The following is a 628-nucleotide window of genomic DNA, read 5'->3' on the forward strand; positions in this document are numbered from 1 at the left end:
GTCTGGCCTGGCAGGAATAGGCCTTGGGTTACTGTTGGTAATCCTGTCTTCCTCTTGTAGGGTTAGAGGAGGTCAGAACATGTGGCCTCCTTGCCCTTTTTGCATCCTTAGGCACCATTCAGGCCTGGAACTGAACTCATCTCCATGGCTCAACTTTCGGCCAAATAATAGGCCTGTAAGATGAATAATAACACAGGGAGGTATACACCCCTTAGGACAATCAACCATACAAGATCAAAAGGGCAGCATTTTCCCAGGATAAAACTCAGAAGGCAGGAAGGGTTGAGAAGGATGGATGGAAATGGTAAATACAAGGAGGAAGTAGGATGAGTGCTGTTACATTGTGGGGATTGCAGTCAGTGTCAGAAAATGTGTATGAATTGTTGTATGAAAAATCAATTTGCTCTATGAACTTTCACCCAAATCACAACAAGTTTTTTTTTTTAAAAAAACAAAACATTTATATCATACATTTTCTGTGACCACAATGAAGTAAATAGAAATCAATAACAACAAAAATATTATATTTGCTTTTATTTATTTATTATTGTGATTTGGGTGAAAATTTACAGAGCAAATTCACTTTCCATATAGCAGTTTACATATACTTTGTTTCATGACATTGACC

Source organism: Orycteropus afer, unplaced genomic scaffold (genome assembly GCF_000298275.1).
Source record: "Orycteropus afer afer isolate SDZICR_OR568_19922 unplaced genomic scaffold, OryAfe1.0 scaffold00013, whole genome shotgun sequence".
Classification (NCBI taxonomy): Eukaryota; Metazoa; Chordata; class Mammalia; order Tubulidentata; family Orycteropodidae; genus Orycteropus; species Orycteropus afer.